We start from the raw sequence: 18,180 nt of genomic DNA on the forward strand, positions 1-18,180 counted from the left end.
GTTCTTCAGAGTGGGAAGAGGCGCTCTTCCAACCTTCAGTCTCATTTAGATGAGTAGTTGGTGGAAGAGTGTCCCTGAGGGCTATTGTTTTTTTCGGGTTTTTTTAAGGGCTATAAGTAAAATGTATAGGCCGAAAGTGGTTAGTTAGGGTGGTTTGGGTGGGTCGGTGGGTGGGCAGCTGCGGTTCAGGGTGGGGTGGGTGGTTTATTTCATGTTAGAGTGTTTGTGGGGGGAGGAAGTGTGTTGGTTTGTGATTTAGTTGTGGAGGATCTATTTTGTTGAAGTTTTTGTTGAGTTGTAGTGTGTGATTGAGATTTTTTATTTTGCATTAGGTTTTTGTTTATGGGTTTTTTATTTTGGGGTGAGGGGTAGGTTGGGGGGGGGGGGGGTGGGTCTTTTTTTGGTTGAGTATTTTTTCGTTGGTTTGTGGTTTTTTTTTTGTGTGTGTGTGTGTGTGTGTGTGTGTGTGTGTGTGTGTGTGTGTGTGTGAGAGAGAGAGTGAGTGAGATTGTGGTGGCTGACCTAGGTTGTGGCGCCGGAACTTTGTTGTGGTAAGTTTTTATTTTATTTTGTTTTTAGTGTATGTGTTGTGTGTTGGAGTCGAGGGAAGTGTTCAATTACAATGTGTGGTTGTGGCTGTTGGTGTTCCAGTATCGGGAGTTGTTTTTGAGCTATATATATATGGATGTGTTCGATCCCAATCGGGAGTTGCTGTTTAGCTATATAGGTCAAGGGAAGTGTTTGATCCCAATTTATGGAATCGGGAGCTGCTGTTGAGCTATGTAGGTCAAGGGAAGTGTTCGATCCCAATTTATGGGATCAAGAGGTGCTGTTTAGCTACACAGGTCAAGGGAAGTGGTAGATTCTAATTTGTGGTATCGGGAGCTGCTGTTGAGCTATATAGGTCAAGGGAAGTGTTCGATCCCAATTTGTAGGATCGGGAGCTGCTGTTGAGCTATATAGGTCAAGGGAAGTGTTCGATCCCAATTTATGGGATCGGTAGCAGCTGTTGAGCCATATAGATCAAGTGAAGTGTCCGATTCCAGATGATATTGTGTTTAGTGGAATTTGGGGTGTTTTGTGATGTCAGTTTTTTTCGTCATTTTGTGTGGTTTTATATGGAGGTGGGTGTCTAAATTTGTTTATATTTAGTTTGTCCCCACCCAAAACCCCCCAATTTCCCGCACTTGTCCCTTTGTGTCATTAGGCTTTTTGTGGAATGTGTGTGTGTTTGTTTTTCGATGTATTTTCTTTATAATGTTTACATAATGACGCCATATGCGCCATATTGGATTCGTGGTTTATGGTCGTTTCCGCCATATGTGTGACGTCTTGGGTCAAAGGAGACGGGTGGGATCGGATACTTCCATATTTCCATATATTCAGCAATCTACAGCACAATTTTAAAATAGGAAGATCTGCTGTAACAACACTGGCAATGCTTAACGTATTAAACAAACTAGATTGAAGAGACAAGGTGACAGGTACTTTCCTGGATATGAATAAAGCTTTCACTACTGTGAATTATACAATTTTAATTCATAAATTAGAATGTTAGATGAGAGGAGTAGCCTTAAAACTACTTATTTCCTATTTAAAAGACAGGGAACAAGTGTTGAGTTAATATAAAAAAAGGAATGAACAGTTGCTAACAACTAAATCGACCTGCAGGATACTTCACTTTGGTGTACCTCAAGGAAGTTTATTAAAACTTTTTCTGTTCCTTGTGTATGTTAATGATTTAATTGAGATGCAAACTTGCAGTGATGTATGCTATCTGATGCCACAACCCTTGTCAGCTGAGGCAGTAATATGCAAACTGCTGCCAACAGTAGTGAAATCAGTTACAGTATTCTGTCAACTTACCTTACTGCAAATAATCTATTTGTAAAGAAAGAGAAGAGAGTGACAATGTATTTCTGGCATCACTATACTCTTAAATTAGATGTTACTCCATTTATACCTCCATTGGCATTAGCTATGCAAATATACGCAAATTTTTGGGTGTAATTGGGATTAACACAAATAATAGAAAGTGTAAATAGATCCATATTTGTAAGAAAGTCAGTACAAATATGTATTTGCTAAAATGAGTGTCAGCCTTCATAGATCGTGATACCCCATTGGAAATTTATTTTGGATTGATAAAACCACATCTTCAGTATGGTATTGAGATCCATGATGGGGCACTAGCAATCTATAAAGACTGGCTTTTTAGACTAAAAACTGGCATTAAGGACAGTAGTTACATTAATGAATAAACTGAAGCACTTAATAATAAAGGACTGCTGTTATTCAACAGAAGAGTTCAGATTACAAAGCTTTGTGTTTATAGTCATAACCTTGTTATTGAAACAGAAAACTTCACAACTTTGTATTCTTCTTATATCTTTTAGTGGCTAAAGAAGTACAACTAATAAAGCAATTATATCAGAATATGTGTCTAATGCTATATTTTCTGAAAACTGGTTTCTGTATGGACAGCAAATAGATAAATCTTTTCCCAAGAAATGCACACTTCTAAAGTCTTGTGTTTGCCCTCCTGCCATACCTGCTTAGACATTTTGCAGTTTCTGTCAGTCTCATTTTATATGTATCTGTACTCCCTTTTGTCATATATTACCTTTCTGCAATTTATTCAGCTTTACTCTACAGTTCATTACCAAGAAATAGAAACAGAAAAAATAAATTTATGGCCAAATTCGGTGTTATTTTTTGTCAAATGTGGTGGTGTTTTTTTTTGGCAGGTCATTGTTATTTATGCCAAATTAGTTGCTATTTCAGCTAAATTCAATATTTTCACCACATTCATTTTGTTTCTAAAGTTGGTATTATTTTTAGTCATTTCAGTGCAATTTTTTGCCAAATTTATTGGACTTTTTTGCAAATTTGGTGTAATTTTTCAGCAAATTTGATATTTTTTTGCCAAATCAGTTCGTTCTTGCCAAATTCGGTTTATTTTCTGTCAAATATGGTGTTATTTTTTGCAGCTTTGATTGTTTTTGCAAAATTTGATGTTTTTCTAGCACTTTAGTGGTGTTACTTGCCAAATTTCGTGGTGTTTTCTTGTAAGATTCGGTGTTGCCCAATTTTTTGTTTTTCTCACCAAATTCTGTGGTGGTTGTCAAATGCATTGTAATTTTTTGCCAAATTCTATAGTTTTTCCCCACTTGGCATTTTTTTACCAAATTTGGCTTTTTTGCCAAATTGCATGTTTGTCTTGCCAAATTCAGTGTTGTCAACAAATTCTGTGTGCTTCTTTCACAAATATGTGGTTCCCCCCCTCCCAAATTCAATTGTTGTTGCGAAATATTCAGTGTTGTCTTTTAGGTAAGTCAAAATGAAATTTCAGTACTCAACAACTATCAGTTATGATTTAATAAAAAGCTGACATCCTCAGATTTATAACTTGAGTATTGGGAAAATTACAAATTTTGTAATATCTCCTAAACACTGCCAATGTCAGAAAAAACCCCTATTTTTGCGTTACCGTTTTTGTGAAATTATCCCGTTCCTATACGAGGGGTGTTTGAAAAGTCCGTGCAAAAATAAAAACTACTTACGTGTTTGCAGTAAACGTTTTTTATTTTTTGACATAGTCTCCTTTTAGACTTAGACTTATACACTTCATCCAATGCTGTTCTAATTTATTCATCCCTTCCGAATAATAGGAATTGTCCAAGTCCGCAAAATAGCTATTAGTTGCTGCAATCACCTCCTCGTTTGAATAGAATCTTTGTCCCGCCAGCCATTTCTTCAAAATTGGGGAACAAATAGTAGTCCGAGGGAGCCAAGTCTGGAGAATAGGGGGGATGTGAAACAAGTTGGAATCCTATTTCAATTAATTTTGCGACCACAACTGCTGAGGTGTGTGCTGGTGTATTGTCGTGATGGAAAAGGACTTTTTTGCGGTCCAGTCTTCGCCGTTTTTCTTGCAGCTCGGTTTTCAAACAGTCCAATAACAATGAATAATATGCACCTGTAATAGTTTTACCCTTTTCCAGATAGTCGATGAGGATTATTCATTGCGAATCTCAAAAGACAGTCACCATAACCTTTCCGGCGGAAGGAATGGTCTTTCCCTTTTTTGGTGGAGATTCTCCCTTGGTAACCCATTGTTTAGATTGTTCTATGGTCTCAAGAGTATAGTAATGTATCCATGTTTCACCCACAGTGACGAAACGACGCTTAAAGTCCTTCGGGTTCTTTCTGAACAGCTGCAAACCATCCTTGAAACACTTCACGATTCCATTTTTGGTCAAACTTGAGCAATCACGGAACCCATCTTGCGAGTAGCTTTCTCATGTCGAAATGTTTATGCAAAATATTATGTACCCATTCATTTGAGATGCCCACAGCACTAGCAATCTCATGCTCCTTAACTCTGCTGTAATCCATCACCATGTTATGGATTTTATCAAAGATTTCTGGAGTCGTAACCTCCACAGGGTCACCAGAACATTCAGCATCACTTGTGCCCATATGGCCTCTCCGAAAATTTTGAAACCACTTATAAACTGTTCTAGTCAAAGGTCCAGAGTCACCGAAATGTTTATCAAGCTTCTCTTTAGTCTCCTGAGGCGTTTTGCCTTCCATAAAGTAATGTTTAATCACCACACAAAATTCTTTTTTGTCCATTTTTTGACAATCACTCGACTTTCTTGATTCACACAAATGCCAAACACAAAGAAATAGACCGATATGGCTGAAACTTGGTGTGTGTTCTTTCCAAAGAAGCTACAAACTAAACATGACCTCGACACGCACTGGTGGTACCATCTCTCGGACTTTGCATGGACTTTTCAAATGCCCCTCGTAAATTATGGTCAGGTCACATATGCCCCTGCATTCAAATGTAGGTGGCAAAAATGCCCAACTTCAGTTTCAATCAAATATGCGGTGAACAATTCATGGCCAACATTTGTCTTACCATTGTTTAACATAACTGAAAACTACCCATGTCTCTAGATTTCTTTCATTTATACAACCTACTTTCATGATTCTTAAACCAAGTGTTTGCAGTTGCTAAATGTACCCTGTGGAAAATTCTACTAGATGGTTTTCCCTTTGATTCCTTTACCCCAGTCCATGTTCTCAATTATTTTTTCTTCTCTTCCTTACTATACTATTGAATTCCAGTCCCCTATCACAACTAAAATTTTCATCACTCTCAACTATCTGAATAATTCTTTTATGCCATCATATGTTTTCCAATCACTTCATCATTTGTGGAGGTCGCTGGCATATAAACTTGTACTACTGTTGTGTTTATTGTCTTCGTGTCTTTGCTGTTCATACTAGATTAGTTGCATTCTTATTCATATGTATTTTATTCATAATGAATGCAGTTGAACTTCGTGACTAAGTCTTAATAGGGTGCAGAATAATAACTACTGCCAGTTACAATAGAAGGCTATTTTATGTACCACATGATCAGCTTTGGGCTTTTGCCCATCTTCAGATGGTTTACATTCAGGTACATGTTTTCACACGCAGTGCTGGAGATTAATAAATCAGATGTGTCCATGTCATTTTCACATTATACATTTATCACATTTTTGTACAAAAATATTTCATTTCTTACATGTTGACTCTATATTAGTTATCATGTTAAATATTGGTACTTCTGTCCTACGTCTCTGATAAAGTAGTGGTACCTCAGATGTTGGTAACTTCAGACACACACGTGAACTCACAATGTGTTTGCATTTGAAAAACAGAGGTTATTGTCAAAGAGCTTAAGTGAAATTACATAGGTGTTACACATACAGATACAGAGCAGATATTACAAATTATGAAAATATATTTGTTACATGATTGTCGAACCATGCTATCATTTATAATATCTAGAATGGTTGCTGGTAAATTATATAAGGTTAAATAGACATGAATCTTCTTGAAGAGCTCGAAATTTACATCCATAGCTCCAAATCACCACACCTAATGCTCACTGAACAAATAGACCTTGCAAACAAGAGATGTTTCTACTCATCTTTAATGAAGTATTTTAAAAATCAAAAACTCACCTCGTAGTGGAGATGCTGAGTTGCAGATAGGCACAACAAAAAGACTTTCACAAATATAACTTTTGGCCAGTAAGGCTTTCATCAAAATTAGATGACAAACACACACACGCACACTCAAGAAAATGCATTTGAATGAGTGTGTGTGTGTATGTTTGTAATCTAATTTCGGCGAAGGCCTTACTGACCGAAAGCTATATTTATGACAGTCTTTTTTTTGTGCTTGTCTGTGACTCAGCATCTCCACTATATGGTGAGTAGTAACTTTCCTTTTCACAATATTGTTACATTCCATCCTGGATTTTCTATTGTTTGAAAAATCAAAAACTGCAACTCATGGCTACCTCCCAATTAACAATTTTCTGAAAAAAAAAAACCCCTATGTTATTTAATCTCATATAATTTACCAGCAACCATGCTAGATATTGTAAATGACAGTGTGTTCCATAATCATGTAACAATTTCATTTTTATAGTTTGTAGTATCTGTTATGTATCTGTATGTGTGACATCTCTGTACTCCTTTGAGTTAAGCTCTTTTATCATAACATTACATGTAAATATGTTGTGAGTGCATTTGTACCCGAAGAAGTGCCACTACTTTATCAAAGACACAATATGGAAGCACCAATAATTAGCATGGTGAATAATACACAGTTAAAATGTAAGAAATGAAATATTTTTGTACAAAAATGTGTTAGAAGTATAGTGTGAAAACAATATGGATATACCAGCTTTGTCGATCTCGGTCACAGAATATAGAAAACTGTACCTGAATGTAAACCAGCTAAAAGATGTGTACAAGCCCACAACTGATTGTGTGTTAAATAAAATCACTTTCTATTATGACTGGTAATGGTTAGCATTCTTATTTGCATATTCATCATTAGATCTAAACCTGCACCTTCCAACTATTAATTTTGTTTGTATAACCCTCGACTCATCTGACCAGAAGTCCTGTTCTTCCTGCCACCACCACTTTTACTTTTTTATACACACTGAAGTGCCAAAGAAACTGGTAAGACCTGCGTATTCAAATACAGAGATAGGTAAGCAGACAGAATACGGCACTGAGGTCAGCAATGCCTATACAAGTCAACAAGCATCTGGCGCAGTTGTTAGATTGATTTCGGCTGCTAAAATGGAAGGTTATCAAGATATAAGTGAGTCTGAATGTGGTGTTATAGACGGCGCACAAGCGATGGAACACAGCATCTCCGAGGTAGTGATGAAGTGGAGATTTTCCTGTACGACCATTTCGCTAGTGTACTGTAAATATCAGGAGTCCAGTAAAACATCAAATCTCCAACATCACTGCAGCTGGAAAAAGATCCTGCAAAAATGGGGCCAACAACAACTGAAGAGAAACCTTCAAAGTGGCAGAAGTGCAACCCTTCCACAAATTGCTGCAGATTTCAGTGCTAGGCAATCAACAAGTGTCATCATGTGAACCATTCAAGGAAACATCATTGATATGGGTTTCAGAGCCACAGGCACACTCGTGCACCCTTGATGACCACATGACACAAAGCTTTATGCGTTGCCTGGGCCCGCCAACACCGACATTGGACTGTTGATGACTGGAATGTAAGGGAAATTGTTGCCTGCTCAGACGAATCTCATTTCAAATTGTATCAAGCGGGTAGATGTGTACGGGTATGGAGACAGCCTCATGAATCCATGGACCCTGCATGTTAGCAGGAGTGTGTTCAAGCTGGTGTAGGCACTGGGGCATGTGCAGTTGAAGTGATATGGGACTCCTGATACGTCTAGATATGACTCTGGTGGGTGACACGTACGTGAGCATCCTATCTGATCACCTGCATCCATTCATGTCCATTGTGCATTCTGACGGACATGGGCAATTCCAGCTGGACAGTGGAACACTCAAATGTATAGAATTGCTGCAGGGTCGCTCCGGGAACACTCTTCCGAGTTTAAGCACTTCCGCTGGCCACCAAACTGCCCAGACATAAATATTATTGAGCGTACCTGTGATGCTTTGCAACTTGCTGTTCAGAAGAGATGCCCACCTCTGGATACTCTTATGGATGTATGGATAGCCCTGCAGGATTAATGGTGTCAGTTCCCTCCAGCACTACTTCAGACATTAGTCGAGTTCGTGCCACGTCATGTTGCGGCACCTTTGCGTGCTCGCGGGAGCCCTACCCGATATTAGGCAGGTGTATCAGTCTCTGGCTCTTCAGTGTAAAAGGGAAATGGATATGTTAAAATTATATATAGAAGAAGTTTGGCTGTTCAGTGTATTTAAAAATGTAAATTCTCCAACCTACTTACATGATTGAGGAATCTAACGTTCCATGCTCCAACCTGTAGAATGCGTCACGTTTTTCCTGATGACGTCTACTGACCTGCATCCACCCAGAGATCTAATTGGGTGACTATTTTACTTCTGGAATATTTTACCCAAGAGGATGCCATCATCATTAAACCATGCAATATATCTGAATGCCCTCGAAAAAAGTAATGGCTGTAGTTTCCTATCTCTTTCAGCCATTTGAAGTATAAATACATTGCGGTCATGTTAGCTAATGTTATAACGCAAAATCAATCAATCATCTGGGTTTGTGTGCCTGCCACTACTGAAGAGGCAGGAACCACAGGTTTATTTGGACTGTCTACAGATATTCCTCCATTGTGGTTGTACCTCTGGTTTGTCTATCTGTATTGATGAGGCATGTAAGCCACTCCATCTCAGCATTTATTTATGGTTCATAATGCCATGTAGTAATACAGTAGTTAGATTAGATTCAGTTTTGTTCCACAGATCCAAAAATAAGATGATCCTCATGGATGTGGGGCCAAGTCAGAAAGTATAACACAAAAGACATAAAAAATTGAATATAATACTCACTTCCCTGATCATTTGTCCGGAGATTGTTAAAATGTGTGAATACGTTACAGTATCACTGTCAGAATGAACATAGTTATGCACTTTTTAATAAATTTGTCATACACAGAATACTGAATCTTGACTGTTGTGAGCAAATGCTGTCAAAACTGAAATCTAACAGACATTTTTACTTAAGCTGGTGTAACAGTCCTTGTTAAGATATTCATCAATAGAGTAGGAGTTGCCTATCAACAAGTCTTCCAAACTCTGTTTAAACTATGCTTTATCTGAAACAAAGTTTTAATGGTTGCTGGCAGTTTATTGAAAATATGTGTTCCTGAACATTGGACCCCTTTTTGGACCAAAGTGAGTGATTTTAAGTCTTTATGTACATTGTTCTCATTCCTAGTACCATATTGATACTGTGTGTTGAGTTATCGGTTGGAAATAAGATACATATACATGCAACAAATTTCATTGAGGAATAAATATACTGAGAGGCAGTGGTTAGAATACCCAGTTCCTTGACATGTTTCTACATGATGTTCTTGAATTCGCACCACAGTTGATTCCTATTACGTGCTTTCGCAATCTAAAAGCTTTTGCTTGGTTTGATGAGTTACTCCAGAATGTTGTCCCACATGACACTATAATGAAAGTAAGAAAAATATGCAAGTTTTTTTATATTCATATGTCCTATGTCTGACATAATTCACACCACAAATACAGTCTTGTTTAGGCGTTTCAGCAGTTCTGTTGTGTGACCTTCCCAACTGAATTTATTAACAAGTAGTAATCCCAGGAATTTAACAATGTCAAGCTCTTCAAATTGCATGTCTTCATGTTTATGCATTTGCTGGAAGGAAATCTCTCACATGTTCTGAACTGCATATTGCGGTTTTTTCAAACTTTAATAATAGTGAATTAACTTTAAACCATTTGTTAATGTGAGTGAAAGTTTGATTAGCAGCCATTTCTAAATTGGTACTTGACTTGCTATTGATTGCTACGGTATGTTCCTATCATTTGCAAACAAAACAAACTTAGAATCTGGGAATGTAACAGATGAGAGGCCATTAATGTACACAAGAAAAAGCGATATACCCAAGATGGAAACTTGAAGAACAACACATTTTATTAATTCCCAGTCAGATGAATACCGATAGTTTACTCCACAGGTATTTCACAATGATACCCTTTGTTTCCTTTTAGTTAGGTAAAACTCGAACCATTTTGCAGCACTGCCGGTAATGCCATAATATTCTAATTTACTTAAGAGAATGCTATGATCCACACAGTCAAGGGCCTTAGGTCTTTGAAAAGTCACAGAAAATGGCAGTAGTCACTCATTTGTTATTTAATGAATTAAATACATTTTCACTGCACATGCAGTATTGAGGCCCTTAAGGAACCCAGTTAGAAATACAGTGGCAGTGTGCAGTAAAACTACTGTTGTGATTTCAGTCACTCATAGTTTACACAGCTGTAGAATTCACCATATTCAGCACAAAAAACTTTCTTTGGTATTGTTTCTAGAGGCCAAGTCATCTGGTGTGTGTATTATTAGTATATACATTGGTTGGATTGATAAACCAGTTTTTTTAAGTCTAGTACTTTCTTCAACTTTATTCGGCTAGTTAAGGGAGACAAAAATTTAATATTCATGGGGTACTGGAATTCTATAGTAGGAGAAGGAAAAGTAGTAGGTGAATATGGACTGGGGATAAGGAATAAAAGAGACAACTGCCCGGTAGAATTTTGCAGAGAGCACTGCTTAATCATAATAACATTTGGTTTAAGAATCATGAAAGAAGGTTGTTTACATGGAAGAGGCTTGGAGACACTGGAAGATTTCAGACAGATTATATAATAGTAAGGCAGAAGTTTAGGAATCAGGTTTTAAGTTGTAAGACATTTCCAGGAGCAGATGTAGACTCTGACCGAACTGTAGATTAAAACGGAAGAAACTGCAGAAAGGTAGGAATTTAAGCAGGTAGGACCTGGATAAGCTGAAAGAACTAGAGGCTGTAGAGAGTTTCAGAGGGAGCATTGGGGAATGATTGACGAGGACAGGAGAAAGGAATACAGTAGAAGAGAGATGAAATAGTGAAGGCAGTAGAGGATCAATAAGGTAAAAAGACGAGGGCAAGTAGAATTCTTGGGTAGCAGAAGAGATATTTAAGTTAATTGATGAAAGGAGAAAATATAAAAATGCATCAAATGAAGTAGGCAAAATGGAATACAAATGTCTCAAAAATGAGATTGACAGGAAGTGCAAAATGCCCTTGCAGGGATCGTTAGAGGACAGATGTAAGGACATAGAAACATATATCACTAGGTGGTAAGATAGATACTGCCTACAGGAAAATTAGAGACCTTCGGAGAAAAGAGGACCACCTGCGTGAATATCAATAGCTCAGATGGAAAACCAGTCCTAAGAAAGAAAGGAAAGCAGAAAGATGGAAGGAGTATATAGAGGGTCTATACAAGGGTGATGTAATTGAGGCCAATTGTTATGTAGGTGAAGTTGAAATGGGAGATATGAAGAATTTAGCAGAGCACTGAAAGACGTAAGTTGAAACAAGGCCCCGAGAGTAGACAACCTTCCAGTAGAACTACTGATAGCCTTGGGAGAGCCAGCCATGACAAATTCTCTTCCAACTGTTGAGCAACATGTATGAGACAGGCAAAATACTCTCAGACTTCAAGAACAATATAATAATTCCAGTCCCAAAGAGAGCAGGTGTTGCCAGGTGCGAAATTACCAAACTATCAGTTTCATAAGTCACAGTTGCAAAATACTGATACGAATTCTTTACAGAAGAATGGGAAAACTGGTAGAAGACAACCTTAGGGAAGATCAGTTTGGATTCCACAGAAATTTAGGAACACGTAAGGCAATACTGATCCTACGACTTGTCTTAGAAGATAGGTTAAGGAAAGACAAATCTACATTTACAGCATCTGTGGACTTAAAGAAAGCTTTTGCCAATGTTGTCTGGAATACTCTCTTTCAAATTCTGAAGGTGTCACGGAAAAATACAGAGGGCGAAAGGCTATTTACGCTTGGTACCGAAACCAGATGGTAGCTACAAGAGTCGAGGGGCACGAAAGTGAAGCATGGTTGAGAATGGACTGAGGAAGGGCTGTAGCATATCCACGATGTTATTCCCTCTGTATATTGAGCGAGCAGTAAAGGAAACAAAAGAAAAATTTGGAGTAGGAATTAAAATGCTTGGAGGAGAAATAAAAACTTTGAGGCTTGCCAGTGACATTGTAATTCTGTCAGAGACAGCAAAGGACCTGGAAGAGCAGTTGAACGGTACGGACAGTGTCTTGAAACGAGGATATATGATGAACATCAACAAAAGCAAAACAAGGATAATGGAATGTAGTTGAATTAAATCAGGTGATGCTGAGAGAAGTAGACTAGGAAATGAGACATTTAAAGAAGTAGATGAGTTTTGCTATTTGGGAAGCAAAATAAATAAATGATGGTCGAAGTAGAGAGGATATAAAATGTAGACTGGCTATGGCAAGGAAAACATTTCCAAAGGAAAGAAATTTGTTAACTTCGATTATAGATTTAAGTGTCAGGAAGTCTTTTCTGAAAGTATTTCTATGGAGTGTAGCCATTCATGTATGGAAGTGAAACATGGATGATGTAAATAATTTAGACACGAAAAGAATAGAAGTTTTTGAAATGTGGTGCTACAGGAGAATGCTGAAGATGATAGGTAGGTCACATAATGAGGAGGTACTGAATAGAACGGGAGAAGAGGAATTTGTGGCACAACTTCACTAGAAGAAGGGATCGGTTGGTAGGACTTGTTCTGGGGTCTTAAGGGATCACAAATTTAGTATTGGAGGGAAACATAGGGAGTAAAAATCATAGAGGGAGACGAAGAGATGAATACACCAAGCAGATTAAGAAGGATGTAGGTTGCAGTAGTTACGCAGAGATGAAGCAGCTTGCACAGGATAGAGGAGCATGTAGAGCTGCATCAAACCAGCCTCTGGACTGAAGACCACAACACAACAACACACTTTATTCAAACTGAGAGGATCAGTTGTAACATAGCCAATCAAAGAGAGTATACTTGGTGATGCTGTGTTGTTTAACAGGGTTGCTTGTCGTGATTTTCTACATAGTAGATTAAAAAACATCCTGTCTGTGATGCACATTGTAAAGAAGTCATTTGTTGTGACTAGTCACAAAAATCATGCTGGTGTGCACTGTTTTTCTTTTACAAGGTAAGAAGTTACTGTAAATTTGTCCATATAATTAAAATGGTTTTATGTCTCCTTTTTTAGAAAGGGAGGCAAAATAAGCTTGCAGAGTGGATCACTTTCAGATCTCCCACTTAATGGTATGCAGACAGAGCACAGGCCACTGTAATCAGTCATTGTTGTAATTATGACGTTACATATCACTTTCATTCAGCTGTAACAAAGGCTACAAGAAACTGAAACATTTGCAACTAGGAGCGTCGACTATGGTACTCCACAGACACGTTGCACACTCAACTTTGAAGACAACGTTCATCATCACCTAGAAGAGAACTTGACAAGGAAAACTTGAAACATTGCCCTTTGCCATGGGATCCGATAGAGCACAAGAAGTCATAGCTTATTGTCTCCATTGTATCCGTACCATGAAGTTGGAGATTTGAGAAAGGTGATCTTCAAACTTATTTAGAACCTAACAGTACGTTTATGGATGTGGGTTCCTTATCTACTGGCAATTGTGAAACACACTGTATATGTGTGCAAATTTAAACAGTAGAAAATTATTCATAAACTGCAAAGAAAACCTCAGTACACTGTAAAATGTCATGTATTTATTATGCTGTAATCTAATGTATGAAAAGTTCTGGTTGAGAATGACAAATTATTTAGGAATAAAGGAGGTGACTCACCGAAAGGCAGAAGTGCTGCGTCATCAATAGGTACACAAACAAAAGGTACGGAGCTTTGCTTTGCTAGTGTTTGGAATGAAATTCCTCCTGATGGCGTGGGTTGTGAAGTAGCCATTGAAATCTTGCATGCTGTGCCACTGGATGGTCCACCTTGTTTTTGGCAACAATATAGCGGTGGAGTGTCATTCTAGTTGACAGTGGGATGGTTGTCATATCAGTGTCAAACACTGTGCAGTGGTTGCAGCAGAGCTGGTTTGTAACTTGGCTGCTTTCACAGGTGGCCAGCCTCTGATGGGGTAGGAAAAGCCTGTGACGGGACTGGGGTAGGCGGTGCTGGGTGGGTGGGTTGGGCAGGTCTTGCATTTGGGTCTTCCACAGGGGGACCACACAGTGACACAACATGCAGCAGAGAACAACATGTGAGATTTCAATGCCTGCTTCACAACCTGTGCCATCTGGATGATTGTCCCCACCACCACCACCACCACCACCACCACCACGACCCCCACCAGCCGCAGCAGCAGCAGCAGCAGCAGCAGCTTTTATGAGCTGCACAGATGGGTGCTATCCCTACAGCACATCCTTCACTCCTATAACCTTCCTGGCCTAAACCAAGGTAACTCGCTGCCCCCCCCCCCCCCCCCCCCCCAAACACCTTGTGTGTGTGTGTGTGTGTGTGTGTGTGTGTGTGTGTGTGTGTGTCTCCTTCCTTGCCCCGGTACCCATACCCAATTTGTCCCCCCACATCAACTAATTGTGTGCTGTTACCTCAAGCCCTTATCTATAAAATCGCATGTCCAGCTGTCTGCCACCTGTCCCCTCTACCTGCACCCCTAGCAAGCCCACAGACAGCTCCCCACTTACCCACAAGCTGCTAGATGGTTCTCCCCAATCCCCTCCTGCCTACTGCCTCTCTCCATGGCACACTCCACACCCCCACCTCACTTCAGTACAGTCACCATGGGCTAGGAAAGAGCTGGCAGTTGACTGAGCACAACGTACGGAAACAGGTGCGTGCATGTGAAAGAGTGTGTGTGTGTGTGTGTGTGTGTGTGTGTGTGTGTGTGTGTGAATGGGTGGGGCGGGAGGGGGGGGGGGGGGGAGAGGGCGCGCATGCGCGCACACGCATGTTTTTTCCTGTATTCTGTAATCTGTTCTTTATATATACTAAATTGTAGAATACACTATATAAATATAAAATTTCAATCAAATCCAGACCATTAGATGTTTACAAGCATTGTTAAATGTCAGTGGGGACAGTTGAAAATGTGTCCCCCAACTGGGACTCGAACCCGGGATCTCCTGCGTACATGACAGTCACTCTATCCGATTGAGCCATTGAGAAGATAGAGGATAATGCGACTGCAGGGGCTTATCTCAGGCACGCTCCCCATGAGACCCACATTTCCAACTTACTGTCCACACACTACATTTGTAGTGCCCCTGCCCACTATACTCATTACACACAGCAGTTGAGACCTGCAAGATCACCAATGGTATCTGTTCTTTCGGACATGTCCAAAAGAACAGATAACATCTTCATATAGGTAATACTTACCAGCCAGTGATCTTCTTCAGTGCGGATGCACTCACATTGCTCAAACTCTTAGGGGAATCAGTAGATTGATTGCCACGAGTAATGAGTATAGTAGGTAGGGGCACTACAAATGTGGTGTGTGGACAGTAAGTTGGAAATGTGGGTCTCACAGGGAGCATACCAGAGATAAGTCCCTGCAGTTGCGCTATCCTCTGTGTCCTTGATGGCTTAGTCTGCCATGTAAACAGGAGTCCGGGTCAGGGCACACATTTTCAAATGCCCCCTTGACAGGTCCGCAAGAACAGGTACCATCTTCATCTATATAAATATGCTTATACAGTCAAAATGTCAAGGCCTACATATAGTGATAAAAAATGTATCAATTAAAATAATCAGTTTTTGAAAACATAATGTAATTGGATGTATAGAAAATCTATACATCCAAGTAGCAGCAGCAGGAAAACACACAAACAAAAGGTATTACAGTTTGCATGCTTTTGGAGCCAGTGGTTCTTTTTTCTGGCAGAAGGGTTGAAGGGGAAGAAAGAGAGTGGTGAAGGGTAAATAGGACTGGTGAGGTTTAAGAAAGGGTGCAGAAATCAGAAAAGTCACCCAGAACCCCAGGTCAGGGAAAACTTATCAGATGGGATGAGGAGGAAAAACAGATTGCTGGTGACTGCACTGGATGAGATTTGAAAATCTGAGAGCTTCAAGGTGGAAGATAGGGTAATACACAAGACAGAGATTCCTACTACAACATCGTTATGAGCAAAAGGCTAAGTGCTGTTATGATGGATGGCCACTTGTTATGGCTTCTGCACCACTTGTTAGCGGCAGACACAGTGGCTGCACCAAAGACTGAGATGGCGTGGAGTTTTACAATTATTTATTTAACTTTCTTTACAATTTCTCCCTCGTCGTCGCTGCCCAGCCCTGCGGATCCCTCCACCTGACTGCTGCTGTGTAGGTTCTCGAACAATGTGCGCAACACGCGCCGCTGATTGCCTCAGGAGCCTCAGGCCACCAGTGCTCCGCTTATGCCAGGATGCCCTGTGGTTGAGATGAACTCGGAGCCGCATCGCCATGAGGTCAGCTGCTGACGCCTGCTGCACCAGCGGCTGGGAAGCTGTCAGTCGCGGTGTCCGCGAGGTCGCATCATGGCCGGACCGCGCGGCGTGGCCGGGTTTCCGTGAAGTCCGGGTGTCAGTCCCCGGCGGCGCCTGTGACCAAGACCATGCTGCGGACGGTCCTGCTGGAAGTTCTCGCTGTAGTTAGTCAGCCACGGTGCCGACCGAATTCGGGCCGACTCCCAGAGCTGAAGTTGACATCTGGCGGCGAACGGATGACTCCTGTGAGCTGGAACAGACTTCCGGAATCATCATCTATGAAGATTGAACATTCGGACACAGACAACGTCCGTCCTCAGATCCGAACTGCTTCCTGATGGCTTCTGTCCGTTGCTGCCGTCGCTCCACTATTTATATCCGGCAGGAGGACGTTTTTTACCCTTGGTGGCAGCTTCTTGTTATTACTCCTGCAGTATATTGCAGCGTAACTTAGCGTGTTGGCCTCACTTCTCCTTACCCAGCATTCTCCAAGCTTCGCTTGGCGCTCGGTCTGTGTGCGTCCTTGTGTCAGCTTGTTGGTAGACTGCAACTGTCAGCAAGGCTATCTGTGCTGCGCTTACTTTGCAATGCCGCGATCGCCGGCTGCCTCTGTTTTGCCATTCTCCACTGCGTGAAGCAACGCTTACTACATGTGGCCGCAACACTGCCTCCTCCTAAAAATTAAATTCGTCCGAATTTACCCTATACGTTTACTCTAGTTCTATCCTATATTCTACTTCTTCCCTATATACACCCAGGTTGCCCTGACTCATGCCCCACTGGTAATCCATTCTACAGGAATCTCAAGGAGTGGTCTTGCATTAACATGCTGAATCCTCCATTTTAATAAGACATATACGACACCGATAAATACAATCTACATGGTAATAGTACTGGTTGAAATACCAATGGTCACTATGCTACGTTTCCACCTGGTATCGTACTCCTCCACATGCCTTAATAATTGCTGCATTGAAATTTGATCTTTCTCCGAATCTACTAGTTTATCTATCGTTTGCAATAGTGTAGCATCCAAGGTGTTGTTAATATACGTCAAACTTTCTCCTGGAGCGATACTGAATGACGCATCTGGCCAACCAGTACATCATCAGATGAGTATCTGTAACCTCGGTGACTCCCGTGACTGTCGCTGGTAAGCTGAAACGATCCCCTACTATTTCACAATTTGTCCCGTTGATTAGCAAACCACTGTCCCGTAATTCCATCTCCGTGGTTGCTGTCCAATTCCCATTGTCATAACACTTGGCTGATATCCTCTCCATAGCGAATACAGAATACAACCAATGCCTCCCAACTTGCTGAAAATGTGGTGTAGGCTTCACTGTTATTCTCCGACACTCCGAAGCTTCTGCTTCTACCCTAAATAACTGCTTCTCACACGACCCCTTGCCCGTGAAAACAACCCATGATGGACAAATGGAAACTGACTCCGTTAGACATCTACTCAACTCTAAACGCGACATAGTAGCGTGAGTATCCCCCTCCTTAGAAATTAATAAAACCTCCTGTGTCCTGAACTGTACGCCCTTCCCCATGCACTCCCATCAGACCGAATAAGGATGCACTGTGTAACAGTGATACTGTCTCCCCATACTAGTTACTGGAAATCTAATCTCTATATACATCTTAACTAGATCCGTTTTACCTTAATCCTAGACATATGATAAAGAAGTGACACAATCGCTTCAATTATCAGCACTATGTGCTCTACCCCCTCTGGA

Source organism: Schistocerca americana, chromosome 3 (assembly GCF_021461395.2).
Source record: "Schistocerca americana isolate TAMUIC-IGC-003095 chromosome 3, iqSchAmer2.1, whole genome shotgun sequence".
NCBI lineage: Eukaryota > Metazoa > Arthropoda > Insecta > Orthoptera > Acrididae > Schistocerca > Schistocerca americana.